At 41.3% G+C, this 27,379-nt stretch overlaps 6 non-coding genes across 6 annotated transcripts; 1 reads left to right on the top strand and 5 right to left on the bottom strand.

The window, feature by feature from the left end:
• Positions 1–413: 413 nt before the first annotated feature.
• On the top strand, positions 414–495 carry TRNAS-GCU (transfer RNA serine (anticodon GCU)). The gene has a single exon. It is a non-coding gene; the product is annotated as a tRNA-Ser (tRNA).
• A 4,395-nt stretch (positions 496–4,890) lies between these two features.
• Positions 4,891–4,964, bottom strand: TRNAI-AAU (transfer RNA isoleucine (anticodon AAU)). The gene has a single exon. It is a non-coding gene; the product is annotated as a tRNA-Ile (tRNA).
• An 886-nt stretch (positions 4,965–5,850) lies between these two features.
• Positions 5,851–5,984, bottom strand: LOC149437458 (U8 small nucleolar RNA). Its single transcript, XR_016308137.1, has one exon. It is a non-coding gene; the product is annotated as a U8 small nucleolar RNA (small nucleolar RNA).
• Positions 5,985–6,641: 657 nt separating this feature from the next.
• Positions 6,642–6,776, bottom strand: LOC149437457 (U8 small nucleolar RNA). Its single transcript, XR_016308135.1, has one exon. It is a non-coding gene; the product is annotated as a U8 small nucleolar RNA (small nucleolar RNA).
• A 7,643-nt stretch (positions 6,777–14,419) lies between these two features.
• Positions 14,420–14,493, bottom strand: TRNAT-AGU (transfer RNA threonine (anticodon AGU)). Its single transcript has one exon. It is a non-coding gene; the product is annotated as a tRNA-Thr (tRNA).
• A 7,298-nt stretch (positions 14,494–21,791) lies between these two features.
• TRNAT-AGU (transfer RNA threonine (anticodon AGU)) lies at positions 21,792–21,865 on the bottom strand. Its single transcript has one exon. It is a non-coding gene; the product is annotated as a tRNA-Thr (tRNA).
• Between the last annotated feature and the right edge of the window lie 5,514 nt (positions 21,866–27,379).

Here is a 27,379-nt window from a genome sequence, read left to right as displayed (position 1 = left end):
TCAGCTGAAAATAGATAGATGGGGATCGGTTCCCCATCCGCCTAGCCCTAGCGATTCAGATTGTATGACAGTTGGGTGTAAATGGACAGGCGGTCCATTTATATCTGATTGGTCAGGCCATGTCTGCTCTGCATAAGTGGAGCAGACATAGAGCAGCCATCTGCCTGCTCAGTGAAGATCAGGAGAGAGAAGTAGTAAAAGGTGATGGCTCAGTGACATCCTCCTTCATAATGTCAGGTAAGGTTGCTTGCAGGATGCCGGATATTGATTTCCCTTCCTAGACTTCTCTTGGTGTTTGCATGTTCACCTAGGCACAATAGAAAATCAATCATTTCTTGAAGTAGTCTGTCTAAATCCAATATCTAGTTTTGGTATTAAAACACATCCAACATTTTGGAAATTCCTGGCATCTTGACGAGGTGGCCGAGTGGTTAAGGCGATGGACTGCTAATCCATTGTGCTCTGCACGCGTGGGTTCGAATCCCATCCTCGTCGGGAAGGTGTGGTTTTGTTTTTGTGCTGTAATGATTCATCAACGTAAACTAGGCTTGTTTCCAATTAAAGCGATCGTTAAATGCCAAAAAAAACATTCCCAACAATTCCCCCCTGCAAAATAATAGTGTGCTGTGCATAGCATACATTGTGAAAGACTTACCTTAGAACAAAGCCCTCCAGCTGTGTGCTGACAGGGCTTTCATCTTCACCCGGTCTTCCATGATGACGTCACTGGCCGGCTCTTGTCGTCCATTGAGAGCGCACTGCGCATAAGCCGGGGGACTATAGTAAATATCTCCTAAATGTTGCACGTTTAGGAGATGTTTACTGTACCTACAGGTAACCCTTATTTTAGTAAACAAGGTAGGTTTACTACCACTTTAAAGAATTATAGTTTAACCACTTGTCAACCACAGATAGTTGAATGACGGCTACACAGCGGCCGGCCAGTTCTGGGTGGGCTTCATATGACTTCTCCAGACCCTTTCACATGTGCTCAGGGTGAACCTGCTCTCATCTGTGAAAAGCACAGGGTGCCAGTGGTGGACCTGCCAATTCTGGTGTTCAATGGCAAATGCCAATCGAGCTCTATGGTGCCGGGCAGTGAGCACAGGGCCTACCAGAGGAAGTCGATCCCTCAGGCCACCCTCATAAAGTCTGTTTCTGATTGTTTGGTCAGAGACATTCACACCAGTGGCCTGCTGGAGGTCATTTTGTAGGGCTCTGGCAGTCCTTTTCCTCCTTGACCAAAGGAGCAGATACCGGTCCTGATGATGGGTTAAGGACCTTCTATTGTCCTGTCCAGCTGTCCTTGAGACTGTGCTCTTGAGACCGGACCTTTTTACTACTAATATATTTGAAGAATGTTTGGGGGTTTGTCCTCCTTTCTTTTGCAATCTGTCGTTTGTTTTGAATTTTTGCGGCCTTGATTTCCCTTTTTCATATTCTGTTATATTCTTTGTAACATTTATATGATGATAGCGTTCCTTCATTTTTATATTTTTAATAGCTCTTTTCCTATTATGTATAATCTTTTTAACTTTGTCTTTGAGTCACATAGGTTTTATTTTTAGCCTTTTAAACTTATTGCCCATAGGAATACGTTTAGCAATGTGTTCACATGCAGGTTCCCATTTCTGTTTTGTGTTCTTATCGCAGGGTTGCAGTCTAGGAGCCTTTTTCCCATGCTGATCGGCCAGTTTTTGCGCTTAGCAGTTGTAAGCAGAAGTTGTTTTTGTTCTTGGGTCTGTGTCTGATTCATAACCCTTTGCATGGAATCCAGGGCAAGAATTTTTGGGCTGAAGGTATTGGCAAAGGAATGTTTGCTATAAATGATGAGGAATGGACAGTCCAGGTACCGGCATTCTAGTTATTGTTATGGTAGAACTCCACCCCTGCCAGAAGAAAAAATCAGTTGTCCTGCTGGACCAACACAAAGGCTCAGATACAGTTGCAAGAAAAAGTATGTGAACCCCTTGGGATTCCGTGGAGTTTTGCATGAATTGGGTATAAAATGTGCTCTGAACGTCATCTAAGTCACAACAATAGAAGAACACAGTCTGCTGAACATAATACTACACAAACATTAGATGTTGCCATGGTTTAATTGCACATAACATGTAAACATTCACAGTGCAGGGAGGAAAAAGTATGTGAACCTTTGGACTTAATAACTGGTTGACCCTCCTTTGGCAGCAATAACCTCAACCAAACGTTTCCTGTAGTTGCAGATCAGACCTGCACAACGATCTGGAGTCATTTTGGACCACTCCTCTTCACAAAACTGTTTCAGTGTAGCAATATTCTTGGGATGTCTGGTGTGAATCGCTCTCTTAAGGTCATGCCACAGCATTTCAATGGGGTTGAGGTCAGGACTCTGACTGGGCCACTCCAGAAGGCGTATTCTGTGCTGTTGCAGCCATTGTTTTGTTGAATTACTTGTATGCTTTGGGTCATTGTCCTGTTGCATCACCCATCCTCTGCGGAGCTTCAGTTGGCGGACAGATGGTCCTACGTTTTCCTGCAAAATGTCTTGATAAACTCTGGAATTCATTTTTCCATCAATGACAACAATCCGTCCAGGCCCTGAGGCACATTTTATGCCCAATTCATGCAAAACTCCACGTAATCCCAAGGGGTTCACATACTTTTTCTTGCAACTGTAAATTGATCTAGAGGCTGGTTGGTTCTGTCTGTCTTTTGCTGGCTTCAGGTGGGTGTTATATTCTCATGCGAGTCTATTGCATAAGCTGTTTGAAGAATGTCTGGCTGACATCAACTGCAGGTCAAATGACCCTGTCAATACATTTTGAATGACCCAAGTAGCATCCCAAATTGGTGTCATCAATACAAGCCCAAAGCTGGTCAACACAGGACCTAACAGAGAGTGGATAGCAATATAATAAATCTCTTCCAAAGTCCCTGTAATTCCACTTATTGGTTCTTCCTCCAGAAAATCACCTCCTCCAGCCCTCTAGCAATTTTTAAGCCCGCAGACTTACAAAATTGCTGGAGGTAATAACAATGGTCGTCATCCAGGCTGGAAGTAGTATGTTGGCAGCAGACTTCAGGACGCTCTCTCAATCTGTCAGCACCTGTGGTAGTGAGCCCTTGTAGATACTCAACTTGGGGTTCCCCAGGGTGCAGAGTCTAAGCCCCAGCCTGCTTCTTCACCAGAGTCCCTGATGGTGGGGATGGACTTGCAGCAAGCTGGGACAAGGTCGCGGCTCCCAGGTATTGCCAGCTGAGGATGAGGAGACTGCTTGCAGGAGCAGAGTACAATGGGAGGAGACAAAAAGAAATCCGATAGACTAGCCGAGGTCAGGACAGGCGGGAAACAAGCACAGTCAGAGAACGAAGCCGGGGTCGGTACACAAGTAGTCAATGCAGGATACAGGCAGTAGCAACACACAGGATCTCCGACAACTAGGAAGTTGCTCAGGCAAAGTGACCTACACTGAGCATGTCTTATATAGGCAGGCAAACAAGAAGGTGGGCCAGGAAGTGATGGAAGGGAAGGAAATAAAACCCAGAGAACAGCAGACAACGCCCATAGGTGAGCACAGACAAACACACATGTGAAAGGGATCAGGAACAGCACTGCAGCAAGGAGGTAAGAACACAAATAAGAAACTGCAGGCTAACTTATGTCATTTACTGAAGGGGTTGCAAAGCACTAGTCAAAAACTTGGTGAGCACATTGGACACACATCAGGCATCTGCTACATAGTTACATAGTCCTGATTAGAGGCGTAACTAGAACCTTCAGGGTTCAGTTCAAGAAACCATAAATGGCCCCCCTGACACATGGCTGGGGCCCTACCCACTGATCCTGGGACCTTTACTCCCATCACCAGGCCCTTTATTACGGTCCTGCTGCAGGACCCTTATACATGTTCCACAGTTGGCCATCTTGGGACCCCCCACAGTGGTGGAATGCTAGGGCCTAGTTGCAAGTGCGACCTTTGTGACCAAGGTAGCTCTGCCACTGGTGTCAGTAGTTTTTTAATCATTACATAGTTATATAGTTAGTCTGGCTGAAAAAAGACCAAAGTCCATCCAGTTCAACCATTAAAAATAAAAGTTATGATCTTACACCCACAGTTGATCCAGAGGAAGGCAAAAAAACCCCAGCAAAGTACAATCCAATTTGCTCCTGCAGGGAAAAAATTCCTTCCTGATCCCCCGAGAGGCAATCGGATATTCCCTGGATCAACTTTACCTATAAATGTCAGCAGGGGCGGACTGACAACTCATGGGGCCCCCGGGCAATAGGGGATCATGGGGCCCCTGTGTCCTTGCCCAAACTCAAAAAAGCCTATGAAAAAGGTACCAGGGGCATCTCATGGGGCCTCCTACTGACCCCGGGCCCTTGGGCAGTGCCCGAGTTTCCAAATGGCCAGTCCGCCCCTGAATGTCAGTACAAATGCTACCAAACACCCATAAAAAAATATATCCCGAAATGGTAATGTGTGTGGGCAGCTTGATATCTCAGAAAGGAACAGCCTGGGGTGGCTACAGATATCAGCGCTGTTTAAAGTTGTCAGGATTTGGCAACATATTTATACCTGAGGTGGCTTCCATAATTGGACTCACCTTTCAGAAAGCTAGCTCCCCAGCTTTCACTCCGGTGCTTTGACTTCGGTGCGGAATGAGTTGCTGAGATGAATTCAGAGATAAGTAGATCGGAAACTTTTCTGTCACTCATTTACAGCATGCTTGTTTCGGGTCCGTGATTGACAAATGATAGACACCTTCATACATCTAGCTTTTTCAGAAGGACATCTGTGAATCCTCCCTCTTTTTTCTCTTATGGCAGATGTGCATTAACAAAAATCAGCTGCCGATGTGTTTGAACACAAAGTAAAATGGGCTCGTGATAATCCAAAAGGAAGCTGGCCCGTACGGGGATCGAACCCGCGACCTTGGCGTTATTAGCACCACGCTCTAACCAACTGAGCTAACCGGCCATGGGTGCTGCTTACTAATATATGTGACACACTAGACTCAGTTCACAAAACTATCCACACGTTTTGAACAACATTCACAGAAATCTGTCTCATTTCTTGAGGCCCTACAATGCCAGGACAGTACAAGTACCTTCTAAATGACCCATTTTTGGAAAGTTGAAGTATTTAGTAAGTGGCATGAAGAATTTTTTGAAGTTGTCATTTTTTTTGTCACAATGTATTGAAAAATTAAAGTGGTTGTAAAGGCACAAGGTTTTTTTTACCTTCATGCATTCTTACGCTATTTTGTTTTTTTGCGCACTGCACTGTGGGCTTGGGTAAAAAAAAAAGTAAAAAAATTGAAATGGAGGGAGGTTTGTAATAGCGGTCTCCATACGTCTCTTATGACAAAGTCATTTTAACCATTTCCCGTCTGGCCCATGTATATAAACGGCCGGATGGGAGCAGTGCAGGAGCTGGTGTCCGTTTATAAATGTCCTGCTTGTGCATGCTCCCTGGGAGCGCGCAGCACCATGATCCGGTGCCTGCTGTATTCTCCGGACACAGCTGAACATCGAATGCTGTACAGGACCTCTGTACGAGGTCCCGATCATGTGATCACTGATTGGCCAATCAGTGATCACATGCAGAGTAGTAAGCAAGCATTTATAGTGCAAAAAAACAAAAAAAAACTGTGACAATCAAATACCATCAAAAGAAAGCTCTATATGTGTGCATAAAGTGTGTGTGTGTGGGGGGGGGGGGGGGGAAGAACACAGTACAATATAACACATATAAAAGCCTAGTCATGAAAAGGAATAAATCCTCCAGACAGCAAATAATCTAGAAAGATTTAAATTTTTTTCTATTTTAAAACAGATAAAGCTTTTGATTGCCAGAGATTAGTATCAGAATCACACACACCCTAAGTTGTCAGTTCAGGGTGGTGGGGGAGATCAGTGTAATCAGCACTCATCCTCCTCCATTCATCATTTCTGTTTCCCCATAAGGAGGAACAGGTAAGGTTAACCTCACTGACAATACACAACAATCTGTTCAACTGGGAAGAGGTATCCTGATATCCTCACTCAGCTCAGTGAGACAATACTACGGCCATATATTCATTTAATTTTTTTATTTTCCAAAATCAAATATTCCCCTTTTATACGCTTTCATCTGTCTATTCCTATATATATAAAATTCTATTTTAATTTACTTTCAAAGCAGGGGTGGACTGACAACTCATGGTGCCCCCGGGCAATAGGGGATCATGTGGCCCCTGTGTCCTTGCCCAAACTCTAAAAAAGCCTATGAAAGGTACCAGGGGCATCTCATGGGGCCCCTGGGCAATAGGGTATCATGTGGCCCCTGTGTCCTTGCCCAAACTCAAAAAAGCCTATGAAAGGTACCAGGGGCATCTCATGGGGCCCCCTACTGACCCTGGGCCCTCGGGCAGTGCCCGAGTTTCCAATTGCCAGTCCACCCCTGTTTCAAAGTGATCTAATATAAAGCACACAAGGTTCCTTTCCTATGCTTTCTGTGTGATATTTGCCTATGGGGGGGAAGCACAGAACAATATAGCACATATAAAAGCCTAATCATGAAAAGGAATAAATCTTCCAGACAGCAAATAATTTAAAATATTTTAATTCTTTTCTATTTTAAAACAGATAAAGCTTTTGATTATCAGTGATCAGTGTCAGAATCACACACACCCTGAGTTGTCGGTTCAGAGTGGTGGGGGAGATCGGTGTAATCAGCACTCATCCTCCTCCATTCATCATTTCTGTTTCTCCATAAGGAGGAACAGGTAAGGATTAACCTCACTGATAATACACAACAATCTGTTCAACTGGGGAGAGGTATCCTGATATCCTCACTCAGCTCAGTGAGACAATACTACGGCCATATATTCATTTCTTTTTTTTTTCAAAGTCAAATATTCCCCTTTTATACACTTTCATCTGTCTATTTCCTATATATATATATATATTCTATTTTAATTGACTTTTAAAGTGATCTCATATAAAGCACACAAGCTTCCTTTCCCATGCTTCCTGTGTGATATTTGCATATAGGAGGTCACTTGCAATAGGGTGTGGCCATACTGGAAAAGGGCATGGGTGTGGCCATCTTAGTAACTGGCAGTGGGTTTTTTTTTTCCCCAGAATTGAAGATGGGGAGATAGGAAAATGATGTATCATCTGCCATCAGGCCATAATCATGTGTTTGTTGTGTATTATTTATTGATACTTATTTGCCAAGTCATACAGCTTCCCCAGTTTCCTTTTAGAAGTGAATGTTACATTATTAGCAATACAGGCTAGGGAGTCCTGCGCTGCAAAATGAACCGCCAGCAGGAGGCGCCATAAGACCAGAAATAATAGCTAAAGCTCTCACAATACAGAGCTAGGTTGGGGAGTCCTGCAGTCACTATGAACTGCCAGCAGGTGGTGCTATAAGGTAGGAAGAAAAATCGAAGGTGTGAAGGAGTACATATACAGGCTCAGGGGCGGACTGACAACTCATGGGGCCCCCAGGCAATAGGGGATCATGGGGCCCCTGTGTCCTTGCCCAAACTCAAAAAAGCCTATGAAAAAGGTACCAGAGGCATCTCATGGGGCCCCCTACTGACCCCAGGCCCTCGGGCAGTGGCAGAGTTTCAAAATGGTCAGTCCACCCCTGTACAGGCATACCTCGGTTTACGAACGCCTCGGTTAACATAATTTTCGGTTTACGAATAAAAATCCATTGAAAATAACGCCTCGGTTCACAATTTATTTTCACAATACGAACGGATTAATTGGTTTTCAATGCATTTACAAAGTTTTTTTTAATCATGTCCCTGTACAGTGTTTATGCCTTTATGAGTTTTGAACAGATAAAATTTTTGTTTTACTTTACTGACCTCCGGAACAGATTAATTGGTTTTCAACGCATTTACAAATTTTTTTTTAACCCCTTCCATACCGGGCACTTTTACCCCCTTCCCGCCCATGCCAATTTTCAGGTTTCAGTGCTCTCACACTTTGAATGACAATTGCGCGGTCATACAACATTGTACCCAAACTAAAATTTTATCATTTTCTTCACACAGCTAGAGATTTTTTTTGGTGGTATTTAATCACCGCTGGGGTTTTATTGTTTTGCTAAATTAATAGAAAAAAGACGGAAAATTTTGAAAAAAAAACAAGTTTCTTTGTTTCTGTTATAAAAGTTTGCAAATAAATAATTGTTCTTCATAAATTTAGGCCGAGATGTATTCTGCTACATGTCTTTGGTGAAAATAACCCAAATTAGGATGTATTATTTAGTCTGTAGGAAAGTTATAGAGTTCACAAACTATGGTATAGATCTGAATATTGATCAATCCCCCAAATGTCAGAACACTACAGATATCCCCCAAATGTCAGAACAGTACAGATATCCGCAAATGTCAGAACACTACAGATATCCCCCAAATGTCAGAACACTACAGATATCCCCCAAATGTCAGAACACTACAGATATCCCCCAAATGTCAGAACACTACAGATATCCCCCAAATGTCAGGACGGTACAGATATCCCCCAAATGTCTGAACACTACAGATATCCCCCAAATGTCAGAACACTACAGATATCCCCCAAATGTCAGAACACTACAGATATCCCCCAAATGTCAGAACACTACAGATATCCCCCAAATGTCAGGACGGTACAGATATCCCCCAAATGTCTGAACACTACAGATATCCCCAAATGTCAGAACAGTACAGATATCCCCCAAATGTCAGAACAGTACAGATATCCCCCAAATGTCAGAACAGTACAGATATCCCCCAAATGTCAGAACACTACAGATATCCCCCAAATGTCAGAACAGTACAGATATCCCCCAAATGTCAGAACAGTACAGATATCCCCCAAATGTCAGGACAGTACAGATATCCCCCAAATGTCAGAACACTACAGATATCCACAAATGTCAGAACAGTACAGATATCCCCCAAATGTCAGAACAGTACAGATATCCCCCAAATGTCAGGACAGTACAGATATCCCCCAAATGTCAGAACAGTACAGATATCCCCCAAATGTCAGGACAGTACAGATATCCCCCAAATGTCAGAACACTACAGATATCCACAAATGTCAGAACAGTACAGATTTCCCCCAAATGTCAGAACGGTACAGATATCCCCCAAATGTCAGAACGGTACAGATATCCCCCAAATGTCAGAACAGTACAGATATCCCCCAAATGTCAGGACGGTACAGATATCCCCCAAATGTCAGGACACTACAGATATCCCCCAAATGACAGAACAGTACAGATATCCCCCAAATGTCAGAACGGTACAGATATCCCCCAAATGTCAGAACAGTACAGATATCCCCCAAATGTCAGGACGGTACAGATATCCCCCAAATGTCAGGACAGTACAGATATCCCCCAAATGTCAGAACAGTACAGATATCCCCCAAATGACCCCTTTTTGCAAAGTAGACAGTCCGATGTATTTTATAAGAGGCATGACAAGATTTTTGAAGTTGTAATTTTTTTGTCATAATATTTCGGAAAATGAAGAAAAAATTATTTTCACAATTTTGTTTTTACATGCTGTCACCAGTGAAGTACAGCGTCATCATATAACTGGTGTGGTGGTGATTAGGGACACTGACTGGTGACAGTACGAAAAAAAAAATTGATAATTTATTTTAATTTTTATTATTATTATTGTTTTTTTTTTATTAATTTTTTTTCTCTTTTTTTTAAGATTTGTTTTCATATTACACTACGACCAAAGTAGTATAATGTTACCATAGTAACATTGTACTTCTTTGGGGAAGTGATCAGTATATATATATAATTTTTTTTTTGTACACAATTTGATTGCTTATAGCAAAGAATTTATTTGCTGTAAGCAAGCATTTAACTGAATGAAAGCAAATCATTCAGGTTTTTTAGTTATGATTAGCTGTGATTGGCCATTGCTAATCACATGACAAAGATGGGCTGTAACTGGTCCAGCCTGTGCATGTGGTCACTGTGACCAATCTCAGCCAGATACACTTGTATACAATGGATGGCATGAAAGGAAGCCATCCATTGTATACAACTGCCATGTGACCTGCTGTGAATGGTCACAGCAGGTCACATGGTACTGGCAACATCATGTCCCTCTACAGTATTTATGCCTTTAAAGTGACCACTTTATAAAGAGTTTTGAACAGATAAAACTTTTTTTTACTTTTTTCTGACCTCCAGAACAGATTAATTGGTTTTCAATGCATTTACAAATTAATTTTTAATCATGTCCTTGTACAGTATTTATGCCTTTAAAGTGAACTTTATAAAGAGTTTTGAACAGATAAAATACTTTTTTTCAACTTTTTTCTGACCTCCGGAATGGATTAATTGGTTTTCAGTGCAATTCTATGGGAAACCGTGTTTCGGTTTACAAATTTTTTACAATACGAAAAGTCCCGCAGAACGCATTAAATTCATAAACCGAGGTACGCCTGTAATGGAAAGCTGGCACTCCAGCATTGTCAAATGTTCACTTATGACCTTTTAATGGTTTTGTGTATTTGAAGTCTACGGATGCTTTGTGTCCCTTCATACCAGACGCACACACTTTCTACTCTATTTTTGTAAATTCTGAGGATGATTTCATGGTGGTATTGTTGGTATAATGTGATATTAGCTGTCTTTTTCAATTATTATTATCATAATTACAGGTACTTATATAGCGCCATCAGTTTACACAGCACTTTACATATATATTGTACATTCACATCAGTCCCTAACCCTCAAGGGGCGTACAATCTAAGGGCCCTAACCCTCAAGGGGCGTACAATCTGAGGTCCCTAACCCTCAAGGGGTGTACAATCTAAGGTCCCTAACTTACATTCATACATACACATACTAGGGACAATTTACACAGGAGCCAATTAACCTACCAGCATGTCTTTGAAATGTCAGAGGAAACCCGCGCAGGCACAGGGAGAACATGCAAACTCCAGGCAGGTGGTGCCGTGGTTGGGATTTGAACCAACAGCCCGAGTACTACCAGGCAGAAGTTGTACCTGATTCCTTTTTTCTTGAAATAAAGAATTTATTAACCTCCCTAGCAGGGGCGGACTGAGAACTCATGGGGCCCCCGGGCAGTAGGGGTTCATGGGGCCCCTGTGTCCTTGCCCAAACTCAAAAAAGCCTTTGAAAAAGGTACCAGGGGCATCTTATGGGGCCCCCTACTGACCCTGGGCCCTCGGGCAGTGCCCGAGTTTCCAAATGGTCAGTCCGCCCATGCTGCCTAGCGGTCTGATTATTTCAGATTTTTGGTGCTGAAAGCGGTACATTTTTTTGCATGGAAATATGTAGTTTTTTTATTGTAGGCTGTAATTCTCAGGAATAACTCACTGAAATCTGTCCGAACAAGAGTCTAGTAAGCATCCCGGGTAGGATAAAATTTGAAACTCAAAATCATAAATTATAATTTAATAAATAATCAAAAAATAATAATATAATAATAAATTTAATTCAATAATATAATCAAACCAAAAACACTGAAATGTGAAATAGAGCGCCAAGTTCGCACATCGCTGAGCAAAGTCGCAGATTCGTTTTTAGTGTCTGATGAGGAATTTCCCCCACAAATCATTATCACTCAATTCTGCAAGTGGTTCTGATTTACTATCGCTGTTCTCTAGCCGGTCTAAAACCGCTTTTGACCTAAAGGGACGCTTTTTGGACGCCATGGACGTTTCTCAGTTTCCAGGCAGAAAGAACAGTAAAAATGCAGGCAGGGCGCCGGACAAAGCACTCGGGACACAATGTATGTGAAATGGTTTGATACAGGAATGTTATACTATGTGATTTTAGTGTATTTAGTGAATGTCACTTTTTGTTATTTTTTAATTTCCCGCCAGTTCCATCCCCCGTACATCCCGACATCGCAGGGGACGGAACCCAGAAGATGGATGCCGACATCAGCCAAATTACATTGCCGGGGACACTGCAGGGGGGACATCGCGGGAGCGCAGGACAAGATAAGTGCTGGAGGGATCGTGGAGCAGCGCCGCATAGTATTCCCGAGTGTAGCTCGGGGTTACCGCTTTTGGTGCTGAAACTTTACCCCGAGCTACACTCGGGAATACAGCCAGGGGGGTTAAAAATTCAAATCCAATCAAAGTTGCATCAACAGCAATGCAGGGAACTTTCAAGCTTGGGAGTCCTGTAATGAATCATGAACTGCCAGCTGCTGGTACTACTGTATAGTGTATAACCTTCCTATAAATAAAGGAGCATGAAAGAAATTTCAATTGCTGCACACCATGCAGAGCCATGTGTTAAAGGGAGTAAAAGCAGCCTTGGAATACTCTGACCAATAGAACATTGGGGAACTGGAGAAAGTACAGAGAAGGGCAACTAAACTGATAAGAGGCATGGAGGAGATCAGCTATGAGGAAAGATTAGAGGAACTGAATGTATTCTCTCTTGAGAAGAAGAGATTAAGGGGGATATTATCACCATGTATAATACATAAGGGGGGGATGTGATCTCCATGTATAATACATAAGGGGGGGATGTGATCTCCATGTATAATACATAAGGGGGGATATGATCTCCATGTATAATACATAAGAGGGGACATGATCTCCATGTATAATACATAAGGGGGGATATGATCTCCATGTATAACACATAAGGGGGGATATGATCACCATGTATAATACATAAGGGGGGGATATGATCTCCATGTATAATACATAAGGGGGATATGATCTCCATGTATAATACATAAGGGGGGATATGATCTCCATGTATAATACATAAGGGGGGATATGATCTCCATGTATAATACATAAGGAGGGATATGATCTCCATGTATAATACATAAGGGGGGATATGATCTCCATGTATAATACATAAGGGGGATATGATCTCCATGTATAATACATAAGGGGGATATGATCTCCATGTATAATACATAAGGGGGGATATGATCTCCATGTATAATACATAAGGGGGGATATGATCTCCATGTATAATACATAAGGGGGGATATGATCTCCATGTATAATACATAAGGGGGGGATATGATCTCCATGTATAATACATAAGGGGGGATATGATCTCCATGTATAATACATAAGGGGGGATATGATCTCCATGTATAATACATAAGGGGGGGGGATATGATCACCATGTATAATACATAAGGGGGGATATGATCTCCATGTATAATACATAAGGGGGATATGATCTCCATGTATAATACATAAGGGGGGATATGATCTCCATGTATAATACATAAGGGGGGATATGATCTCCATGTATAATACTTAAGGGGGGATATGATCACCATGTATAATACATAAGGGGGGATATGATCTCCATGTATAATACATAAGGGGGGGATATGATCACCATGTATAATACATAAGGGGGATATGATCTCCATGTATAATACATAAGGGGGATATGATCACCATGTATAATACATAAGGGGGGATATGATCTCCATGTATAATACATAAGGGGGGGGATATGATCTCCATGTATAATACATAAGGGGGGGATATGATCTCCATGTATAATACATAAGGGGGATATGATCTCCATGTATAATACATAAGGGGGGATATGATCTCCATGTATAATACATAAGGGGGATATGATCTCCATGTATAATACATAAGGGGGGATATGATCTCCATGTATAATACATAAGGGGGGATATGATCACCATGTATAATACATAAGGGGGGGATATGATCTCCATGTATAATACATAAGGGGGGATATGATCTCCATGTATAATACATAAGGGGGGATATGATCACCATGTATAATACATAAGGGGGGATATGATCTCCATGTATAATACATAAGGGGGGATATGATCTCCATGTATAATACATAAGGGGGGATATGATCTCCATGTATAATACATAAGGGGGATATGATCTCCATGTATAATACATAAGGGGGGATATGATCTCCATGTATAATACATAAGGGGGGATATGATCTCCATGTATAATGCATAAGGGGGGATATGATCTCCATGTATAATACATAAGGGGGGATATGATCTCCATGTATAATGCATAAGGGGGGATATGATCTCCATTTATTAAAAAAAAAAGTCCTATGATGTAAATTCCTCTTTAATCATGTCATCCTACGATGCAGATCCTCTGACAGCAAGGAAACTATCATAGAGAGTAGCCGTATTTCAACCACTACTATGCATAGTGTTCAACTCCCACCGGAGAGAGAGAGTTCTGTGATGGTGGCGAAGGGGAACCATCCAAGTAACGGACCAGGACAGGAGAACGCTGACTAAAGGAGTTTTTCAAACAGGCAAAAATGGCCTACATCTAATTCAGGAACATTATTTAATATTCTTAGTTTTTATCAACTGGATCCCTATAACTGGACAGTTAGTTTACCTGCAAAGGGGAATTGTCTCTTTTACAAAAGGCAGGCACTGCTGAGATTCGAACTCAGGATCTCCTGTTTACTAGACAGGCGCTTTAACCAACTAAGCCACAGCGCCCTATGCCGGTGCCTATGTCAATGCATTCCTCTATCTACGTAATCTACTACTTGTGAATATAATATATATATATACTGGTGTACTTCGGTTTATGAACACCTCAATTAACGTAATTTTCAGTTTAAAACATTGTTTGTTTTAACTCTTGGAAATAAACTAAAATGAAACTTTGTTTCTTTTATTAAGAAACTAGAAGGAAACAAGGTTTCTTTTAACTCGGGGAAATAAACGAAAAGGAAACTTTGCTTCTTTTATGTTGGGAAAGAAACTAAAAGGAAACAATGTTTCTTTTAACGCGGAAATAAATGAAAAGGAAACTTTGTTTCTATTATCTCGGGAAAGAAACTAAAAGGAAACATTGTTTGTTTTAACACTTGGAAATAAACTAAAATTAAACTTTGTTTGTTTTAACTCTTGGAAATAAACTAAAATGAAACTTTGTTTCTTTTATTAAGAAACTAAAAGGAAACAATGTTTCTTTTAACTCAGGGAAATAAACGAAAAGGAAACTTTGCTTCTTTTATCTTGGGAAAGAAACTAAAAGGAAACAATGTTTCTTTTAACTCGGAAATAAATGAAAAGGAAACTTTGTTTCTATTATCTCAGGAAAGAAACTAAAAGGAAACTATGTTTCTTTTAACTCAGGGAAATAAACGAAAAGGAAACTTTGTTTCTATTATCTCGGGAAAGAAACTAAAAGGAAACAATGTTTCTTTTAACTCGGAAATAAATGAAAAGGAAACTTTGTTTCTATTATCTCGGGAAAGAAACTAAAAGGAAACTATGTTTCTTTTAACTCGGGGAAATAAACAAAAAGGAAACTTTCTTTTCTCTGGGGGGAAAGTGACAGCTAATTCTCTGAGCTATAGTGAAGAAAAAAAAGCCGGTAATTACATTTAAAAACCGCCACTGACCTATAGTGACAACAACTTTTTTTTTTACTTTTTTCTGACCTCTGGAACAGATTAATTGGTTTTCAGTGCATTCCTATGGGAAAACGCATTTTGGTTTATGAATTTTTCGCAATACGAAACGTCCCGGACAACGCATTAAATTAGTAAACCGAGGTACACCTGTATATCTATATCTCACAAGATTTCATTTCAAAATGCCCTACAAATAATAAATATATGTGAATAGTGATAGGCTGCTGCCTGCACTGACGTGTTCCTGCACCTACATAGAATATTTATACTACTATAGTGCCATGCACCTATGCAATAATTGTACACCAAAAAATTACAAACAAAAAATTACATTACAAAAATTCACCTGCGTGCTGAAAATGTTACATAATTTATCTCACATCCATATAATAGCAATAACACCACTTGGCTTGCTTTTAACACAAACACCGAGTATACAATCAAAACAAAAATTGAAATGAATCATCAAGAATGCATAAAAGCTCACACCACAGCTCCTGCTTGTGAGAAGCTCCATTCCAGGTTGATTGGACAACAGATGAAGGATCCCCCGTGACTGCTGATCTTGTCTTCTTCAGGTCTGTTTAACACACACTGAGTATACAATAAAAACAATAATTGAAATGAATCATCAAGAATGCATAAAAGTCCAACATGTTTGTTTGTCAAAAGTGCCAGGTATTTATTCGCTACAGCACTAAGTAGATAGGATGACTCTGAGTTCCAGTGCCACACCACAGCTCCTGCTTGTGAGAAGCTCCATTCCAGGCTGATTGGACAACAGATGAAGGATCCCCCATGACTGCTGATCTTGTCTTCAGGTCTGTTTAACACACACCTTGTACACAATCAAAACAATAAATTAAATAAATCAAAAGTCTTTGTGTCGGAGACCTGAAGACAAGTTAAAAAACAAGCCAAGCGGGGTTATCACTATTATGTGGATGTAAGTTATGTTTTATAGAATTTCCAGGTAGCAGGTTCATTTTTGCAACTTTGTAATTTTTGGTGCACAATTATTCTATATAGATGCACTGTAGTAGTATGAATACATATGAGAACTAACAAGAAAAACACAAAGAGCAGTGATGTAGATCCACGATCATAATGAATGACACCTAATATGAGCACAGTGGAGATGAATTATAAATGTTTAACTAGATCAGCAATGGGCAAACTACGGCCCGTGGGCCGTATACGGCCCGGCGGACCTTTTAATCCGGCCCGCGGAGCTAGGCTCCCGCTAGGCTCCTCTCACAGTCCGCCCTGAAGACCGGTGTAGCATGAAAATCTGTCTCCTATGAGGATCTGTCCCCCTCGACGTATCTGCGCATGTGCCGGAGATCGCCGATCGGCTGCTAATGCCTGAAACTGGCACATGCGCAGATACGTCGAGGGGGACAGATCCTCATAGGAGACAGATTTTCATGCTACACCGGAACGGCGCGGGAACACGGCGAGAGGAACGTGCGGAGCAAAGGTAAGTGAATTGACACAGGGGGGACTTGGGGACTTAATATGGGGGATGAATTAATATGGGGGATGAATTACTATAGGGGGGATGAATTACTATATGGGGGATGAATTACTATGGGGGATGAATTACTATATGGGGGATGAATTACTATGGGGGATGAATTACTATATGGGGGATGAATTACTATATGGGGGATGAATTACTATAGGGGGGATGAATTACTATATGGGGGATGAATTACTATGGGGGATGAATTACTATATGGGGGATGAATTACTATGGGGGATGAATTACTATATGGGGGATGAATTACTATATGGGGGATTAATTACTATGGGGGATGAATTACTATGGGGGATTAATTACTATATCGGGGATTAATTACTATGGGGGATGAATTACTATGGGGGATGAATTACTAAATGGGGGATGAATTAATATGGGGGATGAATTACTATGGGAGATGAATTACTATATGGGGTATGTATTACTATGGGGGATGAATTACTATATGGGGGATGAATTACTATATGGGGGATGAATTACTATGGGGGATGAATTACTATATGGGGGATGAATTACTATATGAGGGATGAATTACTATGGGGGATGAATTACTATAGGGGGGATGAATTACTATATGGGGGATGAATTACTATGTGTGGGATGAATTAATATGGGGGATGAATTAATATGGGGAATGAATTACTATAGGGGGGATGAATTACTATATGGGGGATGAATTACTATGGGGGATGAATTACTATATGGGGGATGAATTACTATATGGGGGATGAATTAATATGGGGGATGAATTACTATGGGGGATTAATTACTATATGGGGGATGAATTACTATATGGGGGATGAGTTACTATGGGGGATGAATTACTATATGGGGAATGAATTACTATAGGGGGGATGAATTACTATATGGGGGATGAATTACTATGGGGGATGAATTACTATATGGGGGATGAATTACTATGGGGGATGAATTACTATGGGGGATGAATTACTATATGGGGGATGAATTACTATGGGGGATGAATTACTATGTGGGGGATGAATTACTATGTGGGGGATGAATTACTATGGGGGATGAATTACTATATGGGGGATGAATTACTATATGGGGGATGAATTACTATGGGGGATGAATTACTATGTGGGGGATGAATTACTATGTGGGGGATGAATTACTATGGGGGATGAATTACTATATGGGGGATGAATTACTATGGGGGATGAATTACTATATGGGGGATGAATTACTATGTGGGGGATGAATTACTATGGGGGATGAATTACTATATGGGGGATGAATTACTATGGGGGATGAATTACTATGGGGGATGAATTACTATATGCAGGATGAATTACTATGGGGGATGAATTACTATGGGGGATGAATTACTATGGGGGATGAATTACTATATGGGGGATGGATTACTATATGGGGGATGAATTACTATGGGGGATGAATTACTATGGGGGATGAATTACTATATGGGGGATGAATTACTATATGGGGGATTAATTACTATATGGGGGATGAATTACTATATGGGGGATGAATTACTATATGGGGGATTAATTACTATGCTTACTATGGGGGAATATTACTATACTTACTATGGATGACACATACACATCATTCATCTACTCTTGGTCCGGCCCCCGGGTCCAATATATGAACCCATTGCGGCCCTCAAGTCAAAAAGTTTGCCCACCCCTGAACTAGATGGTATATTACACCAAATATATCTCATAGACAACAAGTAGACACATCACCATTGTGTTGGAGAGGATGTGGAGAAAGGGGTACAATGGCACATATATGGTGGGGCTGTCCAAAAATACAGGATTACTGGAGAGAAATAATTCATTATATTCAGGAGATATGCGGGATAATTGTACAGAGGGATCCCTGGAGTTGTTTATTCTATAACTTTGAGCCCTCAGTGAAATTATATAAAACCAGGATACTTTATCATCTAATTAGTGCGGCTAAGAGTCTGATTCCCAAGTTTTGGCAAAAATTTTTAGCTCCAAAAATGAACGAATGGATAAATAGAGTTGGAAATATTTATAGCATGGAGGAGTTATGGCATATAGAGGATAAAATGGAATAATTTAGGAAAACATGGTGTAGTTGGTTGAAATTTAAAACCTCTGAAAGATATATGGAACTGGTGGGTATTGATGTAGAAAATTAGAAGCCAGGAGAAAGTCTTAACCTCCCTAGCGGTCTGATTATGTCAGTATTTCTGTGCTCAAAGCGGTACATTTTTTTGCATGGAAATATGTCATTTTTTTATTGTAGGCCTGTAATTCTTAGGAATAACTCACTGAAATCTGTCCGAACAAGAGTCTAGTAAACATCCCGGATAGGATAAAATTTGAAACACGAAATCATAAATTATAATATAATAAATAATCATAAAAACTAATAATATAATAATAATAAATGTAATTCAATAATATAATCAAACCAAAAACACTGAAATGTGAAATAGAGCGCCAAGTTCGCACATCGCTGAGCAAAGTCGCAGAATCGTTTTCAGTGTCTGATGATGAATTTCCCCCACGAATCATTATCACTCAATTCTGCAAGTGGTTCTGATTTACTATCGCTGTTCTCTAGCCGGTCTAAAACCGCTTTTGACCTAAAGGGACGCTTTTTGGACGCCATGGACGTTTCTCAGTTTCCAGGCAGAAAGAACAGACAAAATGCAGGCAGGGGACAGGACAAAGCACTCGGGACAAAATGTATGTGAAATGGTTTGATACAGGAATGTTATACTATGTGATATTAATGTATTTAGTGAATGTCACTTTTTAAAATTTTTAAATTTCCCGCCGATTCCGTCCCCCGTACGTTCCGACGTCGCAGGGGACGGAACCCAGAAGACAGATGCCGGCATCGGCCGGAGAACATTGCCGGGGACACTGCAGGGGGGACATCGCGGGAGGGCAGGACAAGGTAAGTGAAGAAGAGATCCCGGAGCAACGCTGCAGTGTATTCCTGAGTGTAGCTCGGGGTTACCGCTTGTGGTGCTGAAACTTTACCATGAGCTACACTCGGGAATACCGCCAGGGGGGTTAATCATTTTAATTTTTAGCCATAACATTTTTTCTTTCATTTGTTTTGCTTGTGTACTTTGTCCCCGTAAAACTATGTGCATTTCATTCATTTCTAGAACACTTTTCCATGGTTTGGAATACCGCCAGGGGGGTTAAATTGTGATTTTGAGGGAGAGCAATGTTGGAGATAAAGAGACAAGTAGATAAATATGAGAAAGGATATAAATCAGGAAGAGGATGTGGATGGGGGATGGGAGGGGGTGAGGGGGGAGGGTATTAGGGGGTATAATGGAATGGGTATATGCAAATAGTTTTGTAAATATGATGTTCTTTTTATATTGGAAAATCAAATAAAAGTTAAATAATAAAAATAAATAATGAATGACACCCATTGCTCTCAGCACATCTGAATTGGTGGGTAAAGACAGAGGTATTAAGAGAGTAGAGCAGAACGAATTGTAGATACAAATAAAGGAAATGGGGGGAGTTAATTAGAGTGAACCTACCTTACCTTATCCTCGTTTCCACCTACCACCTATGACACTTATGTAGGCCATAGACGAAGAATAATCGGCTGTTAGTGGGGCAAAGGCATCAGACGATTTTCGCGGTTCCTCTTCATTTCTTTTATCGGTCATGCTGGAAAATTTGTGAAAACAGCTGATTTTTGCAATCATTGGTGGCAACAGAATGACCGATGTTTTGTTTTTCGGTCAAAAAATTGGCCAATAAACAAACCGTCTATAGCCTGCATTAGTGTCGTCAGCATCCTTCGGGCAATTTCTGTGGCGATGTCCAGTAGCCCAAATATCATGAGAAACTGCAACTGCCTGTGCTGATGTGGCCCGCAATGAAATTGAGAGTGACACCCCTGCCGTAGACCATTTTCACTTCTCCAGAGGCCTGCCTGAAAAACTCCTGTGGTTACCGTTCCCCTGTCCTGCCCTGTTGATACGTTGACACTTGCCTTCCCCATCCCAAGAGCATGTTCTCTCTCAGATTCAAATCTCCACGCATGCATTCCTTCTCATCCATGACATAGCTCACATCCAGAGCAATGGCGTAGATAGCGCACTGCGCATGCATTGTATTTAAATTGGAGAGAGCGTGTCCCGGTATTGGAGAGGTGAGCCTCAACGGCTGGAGCATCAGTTAGGCTACGTTCACACTAGCTTTATCAGCAGGTGTCAGACAGGCGTTTGGGAAGCATTTTTAACGCTTCTCAATCGCCTATGAAAATTCTGCACATGGCGGCACACAGTGCTGTTCACTCGGAAGCTTTAGCGTCGCGGCAAAACTGGCGCCTCGTGTCGAGTCAGGAGGAGTTGAAGCCTCCCATTCAAGTCTATGGTGATGCTCCGCAAACGCCTGGCAGTCATTTGCGGTGCGGTTGAGGACCGTTGATACCATTTAACTTCATTATAGGCGTTAGTGGTGCGATTTTAACGCTTGGCGAACGCCTATCAACCGCCTCAAAACCACACATTGGGCATTTGGGGAGCATTAAAAATGCTTCCCAAACGCCTGTCTAACGCCTGTCAAACGCTATAGGGGCGTTTGGCAAGAGTAAGTCAAGTGTGAACGAGCCCTAAAGGATAGCAATGTCCTAGCAACAGGGCAGGACAGGAAAATGCCAGCTATGGGACTTTTTCATGCAGGCTTCTAGAAGGGGGAAAAATAGCCTACAGCAATAATAGGTGCATTACTCAATATTGCTCATAGCAGTAGAATTTGTTTCTCTATTGGCCGCTATAACGGTGTAGGCAGTTTTACTGCAAAGCTGAACGGTTTGTTCATTCCTTTAAGAAAAGGCACTGCTGAGATTCGAACTCAGGATCTCCTGTTTACTAGACAGGCGCTTTAACCATCTAAGCCACAGCGCCCCATGCTGATAATGCAGTGATGTCCCATGTTGGTAGTGCAGTGATGTCCCATACAGGTAGTGCACTGATGTCCCATACTGGTAGTGCACTGATGTCCCATACTGGTAGTGCAGTGATGTCCCATACTGGTAGTGCACTGATGTCCCATATTGGTAGTGCAGTGATGTCCCATACTGGTAGTGCACTGATGTCCCATATTGGTAGTGCAGTGATGTACCATACTGGTAGTGCAGTGATGTTCCATACTGCTAGTGCAGTGATGTCTCATATTGGTAGTGCAGTGATGTCCCATACTGGTAGTGCAGTGATGTCCCATACTGGTAGTGCAGTGATGTCCCATATTGGTAGTGCACTGATGTTCCATACTGGTAGTGCAGTGATGTCCCATACTGGTAGTGCAATGATGTCCCATATTGGTAGTGCAATGATGTCCCATATTGGTAGTGCACTGATGTCCCATACTGGTAGTGCACTGACGTCTCTATCTAAGTAATGCAGTATTCCTGTCTATATACAGTAATTAGAGGAATGGTGACCCATAATTAGCGTCCATGGAAGAAATAGTGCCCCATCATTAATTCAATGGGAGGAATAATGTCCCATTATTATATATATAAGCTAAAAATGAATGAATGAATTAATCAATCAATCAATAGCTTATATCACCACGCCAAAAATGTGAAATAATTCAATATAACTCAAAATTGTGACTAGAGCTGCTATTTTAAATAAATTGAAAATATAAATCAGTACAAATACCATCAACAGCACTCTCTAGTGAAATGTAATAATAACCCCAAAAATGTAAAATAATGAAAAATATATATAAATAATAATATATAAAAAAAATAAATAGAAACATTGAAAACATATCGATATTTATTTATATATTTTTTTAATTATTTAGAATTTTTGGGGTTATTATTGCATTTCACTAGAGAGCGCTGTTTATGGTATTTCTACTGATGTCCCATCATTGGTGTCATTTGGAGGAAAAGTGTCCCAAGGGCTGGATAAAGGCAAGCAAAGGGCTGCATCTGGCCACAGTTTGGAGACCGCTGATATAACGCCGAAGATTTCGTCTTATAATGGCCTTCGCTATGAATGCAAAATGTTAATAGCAAGGTTCGGATTTTGTATTTAGAACTCCAGAGTTTTTCTATCTAGGCTGGTCACATGCATTAACCCTAACATAACATTTTGTGTTTAAAAAAAAGATGTGTATTCGCTCTAAAACCTTTGTCATGCTTCGAAGGACACTCCTTCTGTGTGTATACTTAGGTTTACGAACAATGGTTCTCTCCCTTCCCCTTCTATTATGTCCCCTGACCAGGGGCGGACTGACAACTCATGGGGCCCCTGGGCAATAGGGGATCATGGGGCCCCTGTGTCCTTGCCCACACTCAAAAAAGCCTATAATAAAAGGTACCAGGGGCATTTCATGGGGCCACCTACTGACCCCGGGCCCTCGGGCAGTGCCAGAGTGCTCGAATGGTCAGTCCGCCCCTGCCCCTGGCGCTTCTTTTTTTCCAGCCTTCCTCTCCCCCCCTTACCCCACCACTGCCTTGGTCACCTGTATATGGTTGGATTCATGATGGAGACTCTCTATTTGAATTACTCAATTGTTTTTATACAGATTCTCTGGTTTCCTAATGTATGTCCTATGTTCGTTAAACCATGGGGGTTTTTTTGTGTTGCTTGAAACCTACTTATTATGACATGACATTTGTCTATTTGCACTATTTGTTATTTGAAAAAACAAATTTCTCAATAAAAATGATTGGAAAATAATTATTGGAAAATATGTGTCAAAATATTATTTTAATTTCCCTTTCCTGACAAATTTTCATGGCAGAAATTCGGCGGGATCTTTGTTTAGTAAACTATATGCTGTTATGAAGATTCCTCAGGAAAGGAAAATCATGAAAATATTTTGACACCAAATTTCCATCTTCTTGCCAACTCCATGGCTGTATACATATGAGAAATACCTGGCCCGGCATTCTAACACGGCGGCGGCAAGAATACCGGCCAAGCCGCTCCATATTCGCTCCATAAGACGCACAGACATTTCCATCCGTTTTTGTGGGGGAAAAAAGTGCGTCTTATGGAGCGAAAAATATGGTAACGAAAAAAACCCAATGAATTGGATGCTGCAAATATATCAATTTACAGATGTAGCACCCTCTATTGTGCAACTAGTGTAGTGTAGTGTAGGTACATTTATTGAGTAAGATTCATGGTAACTGTGTGAGTCTGTGATTAAGGTCGGGTTAAAGCTGGTTGGGACTCTATCATTTCCACCTGGCTCTGGAGGACCATAGAACCTTCCAGAAGCCAGTGGGTGGAAGAGGTGGAGAACTAATCTGCATGTTTATGAGAGTCTGACTAATCCCAGGTTTGGAGGCCCTGGTAGAGGGGTGAAACCAACCCATAAAGATGGGATAAGCAGGCCTGAAAAGGGAGTAGGATGGAAAATGGAGTGCTGAGGAGACTGTCAGTGGACTGGTCGGTGCCCCTTGGGGCTAGGGGGAAGCTGGCCTCCAGGCTGGGCTCGGGCTGGCTTAGGACCTTACGACACGGTGATCCTCATTTGGTATCAGACTTTGCAGTCTACTGTACAGCAGAGCTCAGTAACGATGGGTGAAAATGGCCTACACCAATACCAGGTAAATTGTTGGATATTGTTCATTGCAGTACAGTTTGGTTTTTTTCTACTGCCGCCTTATAACTGCGTAATTCAGTTTGGGTTTAAAGGATAAGTTCAACTTTTGACAAAAAACAATAAAAGCACATTTTTTTCCAGGAAAAAAAATGTGCACTTATTATTTTTTGTTGCAGGAGCCTGGAAAGCATTGCACCAGTGATCAGCATATCGCTGGTGCCATGCAGGTCTCCTGCAGACCTGTCAGTATATCTGCTTGCCCGTACAGAATGTACAAGCAAGCAGATATACTGGCAGGAAGAATGAATGAACTACCATGGAGCTCCACAGAGCTGAGGTAGTTAATTGAGAATTACAAGCCGACCGCCGCTAAGGCTGCCGGGACTTGCAGGTCATTCATTCACAGAACTCTGTGAATGAATGATATGGCCATGTGGACTGACATGATAGTGGGCTGACAGCTTGTACAGGGAACTTCTCCCCATACTGTTGTCACAGGGAGGGGGGATCGGGCATGTTACATGTTCCACCCTAGAAACGGAAAAGGTGAACTTATTTTTTAATACCACTTTAATGGTCCCCACTTCCTTACTGGGCCAATTCTGACATTTCTCTCATACATGTACAAATCAGTGTTTTTTTGTTTGAAGATTACTTAGAACCCTAAACATGATATATATATATATATATATATACAGTATACAAAAAGAAGGGGTGGTGTACTTGTAAATAGCCTGCTCCTTCATCCCTAGAACAGTATTGGAAGACAACAAAAACATCTCCCCTGAGACTTTCATGCAGCAACAAAGAAATTCATATCAAAATATATATCAAAAAGGTCCGCAAAATAAATAAAAATGAAATTTTATTGTAATTCCATATAAAACGTTTGCTCGATTAAACACCAAAGACCTTCTTCCATGTACCATTGCACTATATGTCATATAGATAACATGATTTACAAAACATTTGTGTATTAACCTCCCTGGCGGTCTGATTATTTCCGATTTTTGGTGCTGAAAGCGGTACCATTATTTTGCATGGAAATATGTAGTTTTTTATTATAGGCCTGTAATTTTTAGGAATAACTCACTGAAATCTGTCCGAACAAGAGTCTAGTAAACATCCCGGGTATGATAAAACTTGAAACACGAAATCATAAATTATAATGTAATAAATAATCATAAAAAATAATAATAATAAATTTAATTCAATAATATAATCAAACCAAAAACACTGAAATGTGAAATAGAGCGCCAAGTTCGCACATCGCTGAGCAAAGTCGCAAAATCGTTTTCAGTGTCTGATGAGGAATTTCCCCCACGAATCATTATCACTCAATTCTGCAAGTGGTTCTGATTTACTATCGCTGTTCTCTAGCCGGTCTAAAACCGCTTTTGACCTAAAGGGACGCTTTTTGGATGCCATGGACTTTTCTAAGTTTCCAGGCAGAAAGAACAGTAAAAGTGCAGGCAGGGCGCCGGACAAAGCACTCGGGACAAAATGTATGTGAAATGGTTGGAAACAGCAATGTTTTACTATGTAATAATCGTTTTACAAAAAATGACATTTTTTAAAAATATCAAATTTGCCGCCGGTTCCGGCGCCTGTACGTCCCGACGTCACAGGGACCGGAACACGGAAGCCGGATGCCGGCATCGGCCGTAGGAGATGGCCGGGGACGCTGCAGGGGACACATCGCGGGAGCGAAGGACAAGGTAAGTGCTGCAGGGAATCCCTGAGCAACGCCGCATGGTAAGCCGGAGTATAGCCCGGGGGGGTTACCGCTTCTGGTACTGAAATTTTACCCCGAGCTACACTCGGGAATACCGCCAGGGGGGTTAAAAGATATGTAGCTAAAAAGATCAATAATGTCAGGGGGAACATATCTGAGAAGTAGAAATTTCTCCTTGCTCAAGGAACCCCTAGCAACCTCTGGAGGAATCCTAGGATTCCATGGAACCTCACTGAGAAACCCAGATCTTGATAAAGAATTCACAGAGAAATAGGGATGAGCCGAACTACCCTATGTTCCATTTAAGCAGGGTTTGGTGAACTTCAAAGAATTTTGAATGCCAAAGTTGAAACCAATTGATGCTGAATCTGTGCAATCAAAATTGCTTTTGGTACTGAAAGTTTACCCCGAGCTACACTCGGGAATACCGCCAGGGAGGTTAAGAAAGAACAGTATCAAAATGGCAGTGCAACAGAACTTTCCCCAGTGGTCTTTCCCAAATACACACTGAACACTGCCATTCCAAAGACAGCCAATAGGTTATATGACTACCGTCTAAATTGGCCTGGTACATGCATGCAGCAGGGGCAGACTAACCATTTGGAAACTCGGGCACTGACCGATGGCCCGGGGTCAGTATGGGGCCCCATGAGATGCCCCTGGTACCTTTTCATAGGCTTTTTTGAGTTTGGGCAAGGACACAGGGGCCCCATGATCCCTATTTCCCGGGGTCCCCATGAGTTGTCAGTCCGCCTCTGGTATGCAGGTGTAAAAATGTTATCAGCAGACCCTGGTAACTCTCTGTTGAGCAGCTGATGCAGCTCTGGGATGACCAGTCAGACATGGAATCACAAATAGTAGTGGGATAGGAATGGATAATACAACAAATATTTGCTCAATAAATGTCTTGTTTTATCAACAAAATATTTATTGAAATATAGTATATGAACAAAACGTCTACAATGAGTGACATATCTCATACCTACAAATAAAGGATATATATCAATATATAAATATATATATATATATATATAGATATAAAGAGATAGTTAGATAGATACATAGATAGATAGATAGATAGATAGATAGATATTAGATAGATAGATATTAGATA

This window comes from Staurois parvus, unplaced genomic scaffold, assembly GCF_062004578.1.
Source record: "Staurois parvus isolate SC_StPar_1 unplaced genomic scaffold, SC_StPar_1.0 ptg001287l, whole genome shotgun sequence".
NCBI classification, from domain to species: Eukaryota; Metazoa; Chordata; class Amphibia; order Anura; family Ranidae; genus Staurois; species Staurois parvus.
This window is presented reverse-complemented; position numbering and strand designations above follow the sequence as displayed.